This window comes from Medicago sativa, chromosome 8 (assembly GCF_051527215.1).
Source record: "Medicago sativa cultivar Bolivia chromosome 8, Bolivia_mono, whole genome shotgun sequence".
NCBI classification, from domain to species: Eukaryota; Viridiplantae; Streptophyta; class Magnoliopsida; order Fabales; family Fabaceae; genus Medicago; species Medicago sativa.
The window spans coordinates 73,341,644-73,358,397 of NC_140756.1; positions in this window are offsets into that span (position 1 = coordinate 73,341,644).

Consider the following 16,754-nt stretch of genomic DNA (forward strand, 5'->3'; position numbering starts at 1 on the left):
AAAATTAAAACAAAAATTGAATTGAAAAAAAGTAAATTGAAAATTAACGTAAAATGAGACGATTAAAAACAACAAAGCAGATTAAAACGAATCAGAAATATTATGTGAAATGACCAAAACGCCCCTAGGGACTAAAACGACTAAAAACGACTCAAATGCAATTTAAAAATGATTTTTAACAGGGAATTAAAGCAGGAATTCATACAAGCAAAATAAAAGACTCAGAGACAATTTTTAGAATTTTAAACAGGGTTTTAACACATGAAAAGACTAAAATGCCCCTAGGGGCAAAACTGACTCAAAATGACTCCAAATGCAAATTTTGAAATGGATTTTGACATAGAATGAAACAGAGACTCATTCACACTATTTGGAAGGACTCAAACAAATTTTTAAAGACTGAGAGACATTTTAACACAGGAAATGACTAAAATGCCCCTAGGGGCTATACTGACTAAAGATGACTCAACTGATATTTTCTGAAATGAATTTTGACATGAGGTTGAAACAAGGACTTATACAAACCAAATTAAAAGACTCAAACAATTTTCAAGGATAAAAATGAGTTAAATGCAGGAAATGACTAAAATACCCTTTTACATGAATTTTGCAAATAATATTGAAATAAAATGCAGAGAAGGATGCAATTGATCAGAGACATATCAAATGACTTGAAATGCAAGAAAAGAAGAATTGAGTTGGTATTTTTAGGTCCAAAATTAGGGTATAACAGCTGCCCCTATTTAAGTTTCTTTGTCCGGAGAGTCAAGAGACGAAGTCTTTGAGTTGACGGGACGAAGATACTTAAATATTAACATTTGCACTGCTTTTGGACATAAAAATACACTTTCAGATTTTCAAAAAAAACACATGAATGCCATGCAACATTTCATTTATGAATGCAGGACAATCGAACCGGAATCTACGGGCTGTGTCACACCACCAAGGGATTTATAGACATCAAGGTAGAAAGAACGGGCAACAAATAGACAGGTACAAGCTGTTCTTTGGATCGAACTTGCCACTTGACCGAGAGATACAAACAAGAGACGGGTACAAGCTGTTCTTTGGATCGAACTTGCCACTTGACCGAGGAGATACAAACAAGAAACAGGTACAAGCTGTTCTTTGGATCGAACTTGCCACTTGACCGAGGAAATACAAACAAGAAACGGGTACAAGCTGTTCTTTGGATCGAACTTGCCACTTGACCGAGGAAATGCAAACAAGACACGGGTACAAGCTGTTCTTTGGATCGAACTTGCCACTTGACCGAGGAAATACAAACAAGAAACGGGTACAAGCTGTTCTTTGGATCGAACTTGCCACTTGACCGATATCACAACATGTAAGTTGGTGCAAACTGTTCTTTGGATCGAACTTGCCGTTTGACCGGAAACATAGACGTATAAGCAGGTACAAGTGGTTCTTTTTGGATTGAACCTTGCACTTGACCAGTAACAAGATACAAATTGAAAGTCTGGTTTAACAAGATACCAATTGAGGGTAAATTGTCATTGACTTGATTTGAAAATAGACATGACCATTTTTGTTGGCCCAAAAGTAAATTGACATTGATTTGAATTGAATTGAAAGTTGAATTTGACATTGATATTGACATTGGCTTGGAAATTGAAATTGACATTGACATTGACATTGACATTGGATATTGAAATTGACATTGACATTGACATTGACATTGGATTGGCATTGACATTGACATTGACATTGGCATTTGACATTAACATTGACATTGACATTGACATTGGCATTTGACATTAACATTGACATTGACATTGACATTGGCATTTGACATTTGATGTTGACATTGACATTGACATTGACATTGGATTGGCATTGACATTGACATTGACATTGGCATTTGACATTAACATTGACATTGACATCGGCATTTGACATTAACATTGACATTGACATTGACATTGACATTGACATTGGCATTTGACATTATCATTGACATTGGCATTTGACATTAACATTGACATTTGACATTATCATTGATATTGACATTGACATTGGCATTTGACAGTTGGATATGCAACATGTATGCATGGTATAGCAAGATTATTGGATGTATGAGCACATAAAATGCATGATTATGCATGTATGAATGCTTGAAATGCATGATTGGTTGGCAATTTGGCAGAGAAATTTCACAAAGGCAGACGAGACATTGGAAGATTGGGCACGTAGTGGCTCGTGCTGCGACATATTCACAGGGGAAAACCTCTTTGGAGAGACCGTCGTTTGAGATACGTATCAAAACCATGGCTGAGGGCAGTAAAACTTGTAGAGGAGGACCCTTGGAAGGTTCTTGGATACAGGTCACCGTTGCTAGGCGTGTCAGTGCTGGGTAAACATTGGATGTTCGCATCTGTGGTCAATGCTTTTATTTCATGTTCATGCTTTCATTTCCAAACCCTATTTTTGCCTGAATCGCCCTTTCGGGTTTTCGATTCACCGGGGAATAAGATTCTTTTCACTGCCCCATTTTTGCCTGAATTGCCTTCATAGGTTGTCAATCAGCGGGGTGCTCATTTTTGCCTAAGCCGCCCTTTCGGGTTTTCAACTTAGCGAGCTTTTTATTTTCATTTTTTATTTTTCATTTTCATTCTGTTTTTCATTCTTGCCATTGACCACAGATCATCCTGGGGAGTAACCTGCTTGTAACATGTATTGGAATAGACATTGACATTCATTTATTCATGCATGTTTCATTGAAATGTACCCTATTGCTCAGGTTTGCTTTCAAAATAGACAGGAAAAGATTTTCAAATTTTCAAAGATGTTTGTTTCAGACATTAACATTATCAAATAGAAAGAAAAATGTCTTGTATATAGCATTGAAAGTAGAAAGAAAAATAGAGTTTCAAACAATAGCACAGGCTCAAATTGATGTAGAAGAGTGAAAGTCAGCCAAAGGCATGACTTCACGGATTTACAAAGCTTGGAAAATGGTAATTTTATTGGTTGGTGAAACATTGAACACGATGACCGCTACATTTCATAGAAATTTTGAATTCACAAGTACAGAAGCTTCTGATGAAGATGATCGTTGACAGTTGCAGATGCCCCAAGGGGTGATGGTGATTTGCCAGATATAGTTACTTGTCTTTTATTGTCAACCTCATTTTTGCATGAACCGCCCTTTCGGGTTTTCGGCTCATCGAGGCGCTCATTCTTGCCCGAGTTGCGTACAATCTCAGCGAGCTTTTTCATATATTTGTTGTTTTTGTCCCTAACTTTTGCCTGGATCGCCCTTTCGGGTTTTCGATCCACCGGGAAGCGCATTTTTGCCTAGGCCGCCCTTTCGGGTTTTCGACCTACCACGTTGTTCTTTTCTTTTTAGACAAAGTATTTCTTGACTATATCGGCATTAACAGGATTTGGGAGTTCAACACCATCCATGTGTGTAAGAATCAAAGCACCACCAGAGAAAGCCTTCTTGACAACATAAGGACCTTCGTAGTTAGGTGTCCACTTGCCCCTTGGGTCGGGTTGCTGACTTATCCTTCTTTTCAATACAAGTTCGCCTTCCTTGAATTCTCGAGGTCGGACTTTCTTGTCAAAAGCATTCTTCATTCGCACTTGATACAACTGTCCATGAGTCATAGCATCCATACGTTTCTCTTCAATCAAATTCAACTGATCATACCGACTTTGACACCATTCAGCCTCAGTCAACTTTGCTTCCATGATTACTCGAAGAGATGGAATTTCCACTTCCAGAGGGAGAACTGCTTCCATGCCATATACCAGAGAGAAAGGAGTTGCCCCGGTTGAACTGCGCACTGTGGTACGGTAACCATGCAGGGCGAAAGGTAACATTTCATGCCAGTCTTTGTAAGTAGTGACCATCTTCTGAACAATTTTCTTGATGTTCTTGTTAGCGGCCTCGACTGCACCATTCATCTGAGGTCTATAAGGAGAAGAGTTGTGATGTTCAATTTTGAATTCTTCACATAAAGCTTGCATCATGCTATTGTTCAAATTGGAACCATTGTCAGTGATGATCTTGTTGGGAACACCATATCGACAGATGATGTTATTCTTGATAAACTTGACAACCACTTGCTTGGTCACATTTGCATAGGAAGCAGCTTCAACCCACTTGGTGAAATAGTCAATTGCCACTAGAATGAAACGATGTCCATTGGAAGCCTTCGGTTCAATTCTTCCGATCATGTCAATGCCCCACATAGAGAAGGGCCATGGGGAAGATATAACATTGAGAGCATGTGGAGGCACATGAATCTTGTCAGCATAAACTTGACATTTGTGACATCTCTTGGCATGTTTGTGGCAATCATGCTCCACAGTTACCCAGTAATAGCCGGCTCTTAACAGCTTTCTTGACATGGTGTGACCCGAAGCATGGGTCCCAAAAGTACCGTCATGTACGTCATGCATCAACTTCTCAGCTTCTCGTTTGTCAACACATCTCAACAAGACCATGTCATAGTTCCTCTTGTATAGGATTTCTCCGTCCAGAAGGAATCTGCTAGCCCATCGTCTCAAAGTCTTTTTATCCCTGTTGGAAGCACCAGGTGGATATTCACGATTCTGCAAGAATTGTTTGATGTTGTAATACCAAGGCTTTTTATCATTCACATCTCTATCAGCTTGATCTGGCATATTTTCAATAGTAAACACATGAGCGGGTCTATCAAGACGCTGCACCTTGATCACAGGCACATCATTCCAGTGATTCACACGAAACATGGAAGACAAAGTAGCGAGAGCATCAGCCATCTGGTTTTCATCCCGAGGGATGTGGTGCAGTTCAACCTTTGTAAAGTATGTCAACAGACGTCTTGCATAGTCACGGTATGGGATCAGCTTCTCATGATGAGTCTCCCATTCACCCTTTATCTGGTTAATAATAAGTGCAGAATCTCCATAGATGTCAAGATGCTTAATTCTCAGATCAAGGGCTTCTTCAATACCCAAGATGCATGCTTCATACTCAGCTATGTTGTTTGTGCATTCAAAGGTTATTCGAGCGGTGAAAGGAATGTGGTGCCCCTGCGGAGTTACAATGATGGCCCCAATTCCTTTACCATAAACATTAACAGCACCATCAAACACCAATCCCCATTTGCTATTGGGATCTGGCCCTTCATTGATCAGTGGCTCTTCACAGTCTTTTGCTTTCAGATACATAACTTCTTCATCAGGGAAATCAAACTTAATCGGCTGGTAATCATCAAGAGGTTGACAAGCAAGGTGCTCAGCAAGGACACTTCCTTTGATTGCTTTCTGAGCTTTGTACACAATATCATATTCGGACAATAACATTTGCCAACGTGCGATCTTTCCAGTAACAGCAGGCTTCTCAAAGATGTACTTGATTGGATCCATTCGGGATATCAACCAAGTGGTATGATTCACCATATAATGACGCAGGCGTTTGGCAGCCCAAGCTAAAGCACAACAAGTCTTCTCAAGCATTGTATACCGAGTCTCACAGTCGGTGAACTTCTTGCTCAGATAGTAGATGGCATGCTCTTTCTTACCAGTCTCATCTTGTTGACCGAGAACACAACCCACTGAATCATCCAACACTGACAGATACATAATCAAAGGCCTTCCTTCCACTGGCGGGACAAGGATAGGTGGTTCTAACAAGTATTCTTTAATGCTATCAAAAGCTTCCTGACATTCATCATTCCATACAACAGGCTGATTTTTTCTGAGCAATTTGAAAATTGGTCCACAGGTAGCAGTCATGTGAGATATGAATCTTGAAATATAATTCAGACGTCCGAGGAAACCTCTGACTTGCTTTTCAGTTTGAGGGGCCGGCATCTCTCTGATGGCTCGAACTTTGTCAGGATCAACTTCAATGCCTCTCTGGCTGACAATGAAGCCTAGCAACTTTCCAGATCGTACACCGAATGTGCACTTGTTAGGATTCAACCGCATCTTATACTTTCTCAATCTTTCAAACATCTTTTTCAAATACACAACATGCTGCTCTTCATCACTTGACTTCACAATCATATCATCAACATATACTTCAATCTCTTTGTGGATCATATCATGAAACAGAGTTGTCATACCCCTTTGATAGGTAGCACCGGCATTTATCAAGCCAAACGGCATTACTTTATAACAGAACGTTCCCCACGGAGTGATGAAGGACGTCTTTTCTCTATCTTCCGGAGACATTCGTATCTGATTATAACCAGAGAAACCATCCATGAAAGAGAACACTTTGGATTGAGTAGTACTGTCAACAAGCACATCAATATGAGGCAATGGGAAGTTGTCTTTTGGACTGGCTTTATTCAAATCTCTGTAATCAACACACATTCGAACTTTCCCATCTTTCTTTGGTACTGGTACGATGTTGGCAATCCACTCAGGATATTCAGCTGTCATGAGGAAGCCCGCATCAATTTGCTTCTGTACTTCAGCCTTGATCTTAAGAGCCATGTCTGGACGAGACCTTCTCAATTTCTGTTTGACAGGAGGACATTCAGGTCTTGTCGGTATCCGATGTTCCACGATCTTGGGGTCTAGACCCGGCATATCTTCATAGGACCATGCAAAGACATCTGGGTAATCATGGAGAAGCTGAGTAATCTTCTTTTTCACCTCTGGCTCAAGTGCTGCACCGATCTTGATCTCTCGCTTGTTCTCTTCAGTACCCAGGTTGATAAGCTCAATCTCTTCCTGGTGAGGCTGAATGGCTCTTCTTTCTTGCTCAAGCAGTCGAGTGATCTCATACGGTATCTCTTCATAATCATCATCCTTCTCTTCAGCTTCATATACAGGGAATTCAAAATTTGGAGGAACCATAGGGTCATTGTGTTCAACGGGTTTATTGTGGTTCAATCTGCATAATATGATTGGGATGATTTTAGAAAAATGTTTTTATGCAGATTTTTGAAATTAATAAGAAAATACAGATGTTTTGGTTTTTTCTGGCATTACCATTATTTCCAAGAAAAAAAAGCACTAAAAAGGTAAAAAACAAAGAGTCGTGAGAAAGACGACAATTTTTATTGATAACGGCAATGCCGAAACAAACATGCCCTTACAATGATATCACTTTCGCCTTGGGCAGAGCGAAAGGATTGTTATTTTGAAAACAAAAAAAACATGAGCAACAAGACACATTACATGGAAGCATGCATGACTAAAGGAACATCAATGGCCTCCCAATTTCTCACAGTGCCTCCTGGTACAACAAATGTAGGCACATAACTACTCTCAGCAGTATCTTCAACAATAGCATTGATGTACCCAGCACTGTAGAAAGTTCCCTTTGAAACAGCAGATGTCGGGGAGAATCCAAGGCCTTCTTTACGCTTGTTTTCCAGAATCTGAATCACTTTGCCCCAGCCAGCAGCTTGCCCTGCTTGAACAGCCTTCTGGGCGTCTTCCAGTGAAGCCATGGTAGCACCAGCCCTCCGGGGCTCTGTACCCTCAACAGTCAAGCCTTGAAACGACGTCCCTTCAGCGGACCCTGCTTCAACACAAGAGAACGATGATACCTGGCTAACTAGATATGCTTCCTCACCATGCACAGTGACAATCTTACCATTCCTCATGAACTTGAGCTTCTGATGCAAAGTGGAAGTTACCGCTCCAGCGTCATGGATCCATGGTCTTCCGAGGAGACAACTGTAAGAAGCATTAATGTCCATGACCTGGAAAGTGATCTGGAATGTCTCCGGACCAATGGTAATTGGCAAGTCTACTTCCCCAAGAACATCCTTGCGAGATCCGTCAAAAGCCTTGACCAAATAGCTACTTCCCCTCAGAGAAATTCCATGAAAGTTATTGCAAGCAGTGATGTTACCCACTATTCCATCGGACTGATCCACAGAGACTTCATGATCAACATAGGCCTGTTCCAGTACTTTCATTAACACCTTCCTGTGAGCTTCTGAGCTCAAGAGCAGGGACAAGATGGATATCTTTGACGGAGTTTACAGCAGTTGGTCAACAATCTTATAATCGCTCTTCTTGATGAGCCTCTAAACCTCGTCCAGATTAGACTCTTTAGTGGGCTGGCCCGAGGGGCTGGCATTCTCTTCCTCAAGGTTAGCCATGTTTCTTCTCCTGTACAATCTTGTTTGATGAATTCTAGCCGGTTGGTAAACCTTACGAGCACGAGCCACCTTTCAGACTGCGGCGGAAAAACCAGGAGACAATGAGCACGGGAAGCCATTTGTGACCGATGAATGATGCATATGATGCATGATATGCAAATGCAAAAAGACTCTTTTTTTGTCAGAAGACTTGTCAAAGTGGTTGTGAACATCACGGAGAAACACAGTTTTATTTGAAGATCTTGAGCAAAACTAGAAGTTTAGTTGAGATGGTATCACTTGGTGTTCACATCCGTGATGTTCAAAAGATGACTTGTCTAAGTCCTCCGATAAATGCATGGAAAAAAAAGTTTATGCATGTATGCATGAATGCATGATTATGTTCAAGTTTGGAGAAAACATGGTGGGTTGAAATTCAAAGTCGAGGAGTCATGGGTGGACACGGTGTCCGGTGAAACTAGGGCTTTAGGATAATAGTAACCGGGTTCTAAAAAGGTTCCCAAGTTGCAACCTCTCCGACGTATATCACGGTGTCACGAGACAACACTCGCTCCATGATTATGCGTAGGAAGGTCTAACTTGAGTGTAGTATCGCGTGACGACTAAAACTCGAGACAACACTCGGTTTAGCCTCCGCACTACGTCCTAGAAAATGGCCATGGATGGGTTCGGTTATCTACGGTTCATAGCGTCATAGAACAATTAGAAGTAAAGTGCCTAAACGCGACAACACGCGCCGACAACATCACCCCCAAAATGCCTCAGCTATGTGGGATTGATCGCATAATCCAAAACACGAGGCAACCCCCGGAATGAATTGTCGATTATATCCCTCCTAAATCCTAAGTTCACTCAGCCCGGGTGTAGGACTTTTGATATTCTCACCCCACACGTTTGCAAGAATTTAAACATTTATTCACATAAGAAAACAAGTAAAAGAAGCAAGTAAAAATACAAGCGCAAGCGTGGAAATAAAGACTAGGCGTAACTCTCGAATCTCCCCAGTGAAGTCGCCAGCTGTTTTATCTTGGTTTTCGGGTGTCAAACATTGATTACGTTTGAACCTTTCTAACCGGTGATATCTTATTTTTTTCTTGGGAAGGGAAAAAGTAAGCAAAACCCTTGAGAATCGAGGTCCGGGAGTTGTTTTCGCTACGGGAAGGTGTTAGGCACCCATAACGACTATAGTATCCTATAGGAACCGTCTTTAATTTCTACGCGCGCGCTTTATTTTTAAATGCTATTTTGAAAATGTTTATTAAACCTAAGAATATTCTAAGTGAAGAATTGGAGGGAGAAGAATGTTTTTGGATTTTTATTTTAGTTGAATTGAAGGAATTTTGATTCCTTGCCTACGTACCCGTTTAAGGGATCAAATCCACCGTAGTTCTCTTTCAAAAAATGTTTTTGTTTTTGTTGGTTGATTTTAAGTTTGAAAATTGGATTTTGAAGAATGGAGATTGAGAGGCCTCAAGGGCATGAGATTAGGAAATTGTGAGGTTGAATTAGTCATTAGCAAAAAGTCAAGTATGATTACAATTCATTAAAATTTGATTGAGAAAATGAAAAAGGAAAAATGCAATGGGATTTTGATCCCAAGGTTTATTATGAAAAATGTTTGAGTGAAGTTGGTCACATTTGTTTGGAAAATTGGTTTTTCTAAGTATAAATCCTAGGCATTCATCTAAACATACAATCCTAAACATACATCTAAACATGCATATTCTAGCTATATCTAAATGTGCGGTGTGTGCATGTGTCGGTGCTTGTGTCGGTGTACATCATTAGAGTCCATTGTTCTTTACATCATACCCTAGATACATTCTATGGCCTCTTTGCCGAGAAATTAAAAGTTGCATGAAGTAAAATATTACAAAAGCTCCTAAGTGTTACATTCTAAGCCATGGTACAAATTAAATTGCAAGAAGATAAAGGTGAATATGAGATGAGATGGGAATGCTTATGAAATGATAAACAAAAGAGTTAGTGATAATAGGCATAGTATGATAGGAAAAATTGACAAGGAAATAAAGCATGGTAACATGATAAAATGGCAAGGAAAGAGGGCAAAGTATACCTAACAAAATACCAAAGTCCCAAGCAAACAAAAGACTTATAACCCTCACATTATAACATTTTTTAAAGAGTTTTGGGGTCAGCCCTAATATGAGAGTTACAAGAAAATTATAGGCCAAGGAATCATGATATGAAATTAGGCCTATTTTTGCACCAAATCACATATTAAAATGACAAATAACTTGCTAACGAAGCAACCAATTATCACCCTTTCAAAACAGCACTAAACACTACATATTATGCAACAAATAACACTCTAAAAACATCCATCAAGTACCAATTATTATGAGCCAAAATGTTGGAGCTAAAACGTGCAAAAAGACTTAACAAAATATGATAAAAAACAACACAAATCACTCACAATTGCACATGTATTTTTCCTACCAATTTTCAACATGTAAAAGATCCCAAGAAACAAGTCTTAATCACCTAACACAAGTGTAAAAGAAGTCACAAGATTTTTGCAAGTTTTTAACAAGGTTTTTTAACAAAGAAAGTAAAAAAAGAATTGAATTAACAAAGAATTATTCTCATGCATTTTCATCAAGATTAACATGTAAGACATATCAAAATTTAATGAAAATAGCAAGAAAACATTGAACAAAAATTTTGGGAATTTTTTAAAGGATTTTTAGAAAGACAGTGGTGTAAGTAGCAAGACGTGGCGTTAAAATAGCAAAACAAAATGCAGAAAATGAAAACAGTCCACTAAGGCCCAAGCCCGAGCTGAAGCAGGTTGGATCCATGGGTATGGCATGGGTTATGGACATGGGCATGGTGCAGGTATGGGCAGATCCATGGGCATGGGTTGGTAAAAGACAAGTTGTTGTTGTTGCAGAAAATGAAAACAGTCCACTAAGGCCCAAGCCCGAGCTGAAGCAGGTTGGATCCATGGGTATGGCATGGGTTATGGACATGGGCATGGTGCAGGTATGGGCAGATCCATGGGCATGGGTTGGTAAAAGACAAGTTGTTGTTGTTTAAGGGAAATCACACGTGATGCTTTTCTTCCTACCACTAAAACACATGCTCTCATCTCTCTTTCTGGAAAACGGGAATGAATATAAACTCCTTCTTCCTCCTCTTGCCTCATCGCTCTGGTGTGGTGGTTTGCCGGCCCAACAGGGCGGCGCTACCGCACCGGAGATACGAAACGTTCCCGTTTTCAGAACAAAAACACTTCCTGGAAATCCTTTGTCACACTGATGAAGAATCCGACCTTAGTTTTTACCAAAAATCAAACATTCATTCTAGATCTACAAGATTTTATCAACAAACTTTTCCACGAATAGCCTATGATCTATGCAGCAATGAACTCATGCGAGATCGAAGTGAAAAAGGGAACAAGAATACGCTACCTCTAGTTAAAACGGAGCAATGAAAAGAACGCCGAAAGCTTGGACTCTTCTCTATTTCTTCTCGGCTTCACTTGATGTTATTGCTGACCGTTTTTTGACTCACTATTCTTGCACGATTCCAATCCACTCTTTGCTTCTTCTTCTTCCGATCGATTCTGTGACGTGTTCCTTTGAACTTGGTTCCAACCTTTTTCTCTCCCGCGAATCCGTTCCGAAACAGTTTTGAGATTGATTCTGGAATCAATTTCTGGTTTGGTGATGGTGCGGATTCAGGAGCTTCACGGCCGTAGTAGATTCGTTGTTGTTTGATTCAGTTTCGTGCAGCCTCGCCGTCGATGAACTTGTCCGTTCAATCTTGCAACCGCATTCGAATTGGCGAGGAATGTGCGAACCAAGTTTCGAACGATTTCAGTGATTTGATATTGAATCCGTGAATGAATTCAAGGCTGAGATGAGTGGATGAATTGATCGTGGAGTGATTGGAGGTATTCGGATTGAAAATGATGAAATGGATCGATTTTGTGAAGATTTTTGGTGAAGGTTTGTGATGGTGGAGTTTATAGGTGGTTATGGAGGTTTGAGGTGGTGGTTTATGGTGGTTATGGTGGAGATGTGGTGGTTGAAGGTGGTGGTGAAAAGTTGTTAGAGGTTGAAGATGAAGTTAGTTAGAGGAGAGAGAAAGTTTGTTAGAAGGGAGGGAAAATTGAGAGAGAAAATAATTAGGAATTTTGTGATTTTTTGTGGATTTGTGAAAATGATTAGTTGTTGAGAAATTGACCACAAGTTTGACTTATATAGGTGATGTGGTAAGCCTTGGACCAATTGGAGTGGGACATGTGGCACTAGACTTGTAACAAACTCTTAAGGACCAATAACATTTGGACACGTGGCACTTGGACTCTAACAAACTTAAAAAGGGATTAAAATGTAAATAACAAAAGTGTGCGGACTAAAATGAAAATTAAAACAAAAATTGAATTGAAAAAAAGTAAATTGAAAATTAACGTAAAATGAGACGATTAAAAACAACAAAGCAGATTAAAACGAATCAGAAATATTATGTGAAATGACCAAAACGCCCCTAGGGACTAAAACGACTAAAAACGACTCAAATGCAATTTAAAAATGATTTTTAACAGGGAATTAAAGCAGGAATTCATACAAGCAAAATAAAAGACTCAGAGACAATTTTTAGAATTTTAAACAGGGTTTTAACACATGAAAAGACTAAAATGCCCCTATGGGCAAAACTGACTCAAAATGACTCCAAATGCAAATTTTGAAATGGATTTTGACATAGAATGAAACAGAGACTCATTCACACTATTTGGAAGGACTCAAACAAATTTTTAAAGACTGAGAGACATTTTAACACAGGAAATGACTAAAATGCCCCTAGGGGCTATACTGACTAAAGATGACTCAACTGATATTTTCTGAAATGAATTTTGACATGAGGTTGAAACAAGGACTTATACAAACCAAATTAAAAGACTCAAACAATTTTCAAGGATAAAAATGAGTTAAATGCAGGAAATGACTAAAATACCCTTTTACATGAATTTTGCAAATAATATTGAAATAAAATGCAGAGAAGGATGCAATTGATCAGAGACATATCAAATGACTTGAAATGCAAGAAAAGAAGAATTGAGTTGGTATTTTTAGGTCCAAAATTAGGGTATAACAGACGCATATGAAGATTCAATTGAGGGATGAACACACACAATCGAGTGTTCAGAGAGAGAGAGAGAGAGAGAGAAAAGGAGGTACTAAGGCGAGAAAAACACATTTGGTGTTAGCGTACACTTTTGAGTGAACAATTATTAGCCTCTAGGTTAAATCAAATTAATGGTCAAGATTTAATGCAGATCTTATGACTTACACCTGAAAATTATTAGCGTACACTTTTTCATTCCCTTCATTTCCCCCTTTTGCTTTCTTCTCTCGCCTTTTCGTCTAACTGTTGGTGTTTCTTTCATCTCTAAAATTGCAACCATAATCTTTTTTTTTCCTTTAGATCTTGGACAAGGCAATTTTGATGCATCACCGCGGTAGTCATCTTTTGTTAAATGCACCTTGTATCCAAAGTCAGGAGAGGGTTCTAGTCCCATAGAGGGTAGCAATAGGAACTCTGATTGTGCCGATTTTGAGAAATCATGTTACTAGAAATTTTCTGGATTCACACATTTAGAACATTGGTGATCATTCGATCAAGATCAAACTATCCAAATCAAGCTTTATATTTGAATTATAAAATAAAAAATAAGAAATGCATTGTTTAAACGATCATTTTAAACGAACAAATCCGATTTCTCAAATGTATGAAAGTGGAAATCCAAATTCCCTTGTGTCACGTGTCTAGGAAAAGGTTTCGAGATTTCTATATAAAAAAAATTGTGATCACATTATTTTGCTCACCCTAATTTCATAGAGAAAATAAACCATAAATAAATATTCAACAAATATCATGTGCTGGTCTATGAAAATGATGGACACTCTTCCTTAATCCTTAGTGTTTGGAGCTTAATGTCAATCACAATTAAGACCAGGCACTTCAGACTATACAATCCATATTTTACATCGTGAGTGCAATGGTAAGGTGTGTGGGAGATATAATTTTGAACCTCCCACGTTGACTCACCTAATGTAATGGGAGTTTTGAAATATCTTACTGTGGCGTAGTTGACTGAAAAATGGGTCCAGACTCCAGAATAATGAGAATAGGGAAATGGTAAGAGGAAATTATATGGTAGTTAATGTATTAAAATTGTGTAATTAATTTATAATAAAGTCAAAAGCAGTTTTCTTTTATGATAATAATTCTCTTCCATGGTATGCTTAATCAGTTCCCCAGAGGCACCGGTTAGCAGGACCTTATTAAATTTTGTTATTATTTTATATTCTTTGAAAATTACATTATTGTAAAATACTTTTTTTAAGAAATTAGGTAAAATACTTGATAACATGAATCAATTATGCATTATTAGATTATTTTTTTTATTTGTTTGAAAGTGACCTTTATAATGTAAATAGATGATAGCATCAATCAATTATGCATATGTAACTGCAGATATTTATTATTTTTTGATAGCGAGCTTAATGTAAACTATATTAAATAATAACATTTCTCAGTTTTGTATAACTGCACGTATAAGACATGATTTGAACATTTCAAGGTTGCCGTTTTTTCTTTATTCACTCATGTAAGTCTTGTTTTTAAATTTATTCAATAAATGATGTATGTAGTCTATTATATAAACTATAAATATAATTTATTGAATGAACCTAAAAAAAGTATTCCATTTTAAGGATCAATAATACACATATTAGAAAAATTGTTGCTCACTTTGTAGCATGTGAGCTCGATAGTCTAGATATTGGATAGCAATATTATCATTATCATGTAGTCGGTGTGTCAGATAATTCAGACAAGTGATGTGTTATGAAATACACACACTCCTTAAATTAAACATGTCTTGGTGTCAGACACATGTCGTGTTCGACACCAATACTTATAATTACACTGAGTTATTTTGTTTTCTTAAATTATTAGCAGTGTCGACGTGTTAGTGCTTATGTCCATATCCGTATTTATAGGTGGTGTGTCAAAAATTTCATGAATAACACTATTACTTCCCTCATTAGAGAACTAAGATTCTTATATATCTTTACTGACAGAACTCAAATCAAAGAATAGTATCAAAATATTACGATGTCTCTTTTCCCACCAGTAACCTTCTCACCAAGTTTATCGTATTCGTTACACCAAAAAAATATCCGCTGAACCAAAAAAAAAAAAAAAATCCTAAAAAAGGAATATTTTCAATACAGTCATTAATATCATGTAAAGAAGCCTATCAATAGTTGGATATGCATAACAACGTCATTATCATCAACCTTAGTATCCTTTCCTTTCTTTTGCATATGAGCATATTTACTCACCGCTCACGCCATATACCTTTCATGATAACCTTTCTCATGCTCCACATTAACCGTATTATGTTTAGAAGAAGCAGAAGCATTGATCAATACTTTAACAATTCTAAGAAAAAGAGGAACATTTTCGTTTTTTTTTTTGAAACGGCAAATATTATTGAAACCGAAACTCTTCGCAAGACGCAAAGAGGCGGAGAAAAGATACAAGGATGCCGCATATAGGCGTACCAAAAAACTCCACTAAAACTAATATTTTCGTATTCGTCTATTCGACATTAACAAAACAAGTGTAACCTACATAACCTTCTCTTTCCATTTAAACTGTATCTCATATTTTAGTAGATAGATCGATATCAATTAAAATTCTTGCAAAATGTTAAAAAGAATCTATCAAGAGAGCACTTACTGGTAATAACATCCAAATTTATCGGCATGCCAAGCAGGGGTGTGGCTATGGGTTGGAGTGGGGTGCTTGTGGCTACCCAAAAAAATTTTGTTATATTTGACCATCTCGTAAAAAATTGGCTAGCTTCGTCGTTGATGTCAAGGCAATTAGCAATAGTAAAGAGAATTTTTGAACTCCAATTTACTTGGAGTCAAATCCACTAAACAAGCTCAACCATGCACTATTGTTTGCATATGGTTATTAGGATATAAATTTGGAGACCAACAAACAATTTTAAAAACTTGGGTTAAGACTCCAAGAAACCATCACATGAACACGACAATGATCTTCAATAGAAAAGAAGACAAATTCATAAAATCCTTTTTCTATGGAGATAATGTATCATCTTCCTAACAACTTTCAGAGGTTAACCAATTTAGCATGCAAGTCTTGGCGTTTCAAAGGAGGATCACCCTTAGACAAACGGGTAGCACTTGGATGCCATTGATTTTTGGTGCCATTGTTCATATCTCTTTCTTAACCACTCGTTATCTCTCATCTAAATAATTTATTTTAATAATTCATTCATTATTCTCTCTCATATAAAATAAACTAATGGTACCAATGACACCAAAGGCCAATGCACCCAAGTATTTTCCTGGACAAAATCAACTTAACCATCTAATTGTAATTGGACGGTTCAAATTGACTACGTGTCTTTTAAGCTTTGTAAATAACACATGAATTTTCCTTTCTAAATAAAGATGATTTTCTATAAACAAATTTGACTCAATGTTCTACTCAATACGCATAAGAAAAGAATCCAATCGAGTAATCCTTAAAAATAAAATAAAAAATCCTCGTGATCTATATCTAGATCCGTCTTCCTATTAAACTTTTAGGGTTGGACTC